Raw genomic sequence first — 2,026 nt, forward strand, 5'->3', positions numbered from 1 at the left:
CGGCAGCAGGTGACACATCAAAGACCAGACGAACGAGTCACCGTAGTGTCTGGCTGTCTCCATGGTGATCAGGTGACGCACCGCCTGCGCCTCTGTGACGTCATCATGATTCTCACGCAGGTGAACGTACACCTGTGACAGGATCAACCAATCAGCTTGTTCGATAGTCAGGCGCGTGTGTTGACTCTTCTGCGACCGATGATTACCCATAATGCCCCTCTATGTGGAGACGTAGACCTCAGCGTCTGTTTATATGATTTATAAAATCCAACATTTCAGACTTTCTGTCCTGCGTTTTGTCTCAAATCCATATTTCATACTAAATGCACAACATACGCACACTAATCTCCCACAATGCAATGCGTCAGGCTGGCTGTGGGATGGGTCCGCTCTGTGAGCTCTAAAGGTTTAATGATCACTCTTTATTTACTGACGTCTTTAGGACATGGGACTACTTTGTCTTTATATTCTATGAGACTAACTACAGTATGATCGGCCGCACTTTGAATATCATATTTTACAAAGTGTAAAAACATTTATTTAAAAATGGAAGACATTAACAATGTTTCTCCTCATTTTTGATGAATGAGGAGTGTTGATGAAGTTGTGATTTGAGAGAAGTAGAATAGATATAAAATATTAAAAATATTTTAAACCGATCAGAACTAATAGTGTTTTTTTTTTCCCTCGTCACACGAAATAAAGTTTTTGGCCACAAATAGGAAAATAAAACTAAGAAAATTACAAAGTTCCAGATAAAATAAACAAAAGTACGACATGAACATTTAAAAAAAATAAAATCAGCCACCTGGTAACCATGGCAGCATCACCTCTTGTAACCAAGCAACCCCAGAAGTCTGCCGTCAGGTGGCTAACGGCTAACGGCTAACGACGGGACGCTTTTCACACCTGTCCAACGCTGTTACTGCGGAGACGGCCCCCGTGACTGCTGGAGTTACAGACCTGTCTGTTCCTGGCAGCTGATTGGTTCAGCATGTTGCTCCGAGTTACGAGACTTTGTGATGACAGAAACTTTATTAAACACAAACACTCATTCAGTTTGTTCTGGTTTTAGTAAAGTCTTGAAATCTGGTACGGACAAACACTGGGAAAATATCTAAAAGTGCAACTTGGAAATGTTTAGATTGCATGAAAAATCACTCTTTTATTAATATTTTAAAATATAAAAACACTCACAATGTGTTAAATAAATGTCTTCCATGTGACATATTGTTCTGCACTGCATACGTGTGTATATATTTAATATTCACCTGTTATGAATTCATACTTGATTGAGCTCCTGGTAGTTTCTGAGATGCAGACACTTTCTTATAATAATATAATAATTCTGTTATATCCTCAAATATAATGAAATACAAAGAAAAACAAAGAAAAACAAAGAAAAACAAAGAAGAACAAAGAAGAACAAAGAACTGTTTCTTCTGATGCAGCAGATCAAACTCAAAACGACGAGTTTTATGTAAATATTATGAATTTCTTCACGTAAAACAAAAGTGTCAAATAAATAAAGTTTATTTGTATGAAACAAAAAAAATCTTACATTTTCTCTCTTCTTCAGAGAATTAAAGTTACTTATTAAATATATAATAATATTTGACAACCTCATCTTAAGCTTAGAAGCTCTTCTGGCGCTTTTGATCATATTACATGATCTTCCTCAGATGGACCTCAGTGTAAAGCAGGAAGGTAGAAATACATTTAAGAAGTTTATTTATTTGTTGTTATTTTATCTATTTATGTCTAGATTTATTCATTACTGTAATATTTTTTATATTTATTCATTTAAATCTGTATTTATTCCTATATGTATATATCTAGCAGAGACAGAAGGGCAGCGACCTGTTTGTCAGACGGGGACGTCGACCTTCAGCAGCTAAATACACCTGAACATATCCAGAAGGCTGACGAATGAAACTGAAACTCTGATGTTATTCCGTATGTTTCTCATTTCATCAGTGAACTCGTGGTGCAGCTGAGATGTTCATCACGTCATCATGGAGGAGGA

This window comes from Cottoperca gobio, chromosome 13, assembly GCF_900634415.1.
Source record: "Cottoperca gobio chromosome 13, fCotGob3.1, whole genome shotgun sequence".
In the NCBI taxonomy this organism is placed as follows: domain Eukaryota; kingdom Metazoa; phylum Chordata; class Actinopteri; order Perciformes; family Bovichtidae; genus Cottoperca; species Cottoperca gobio.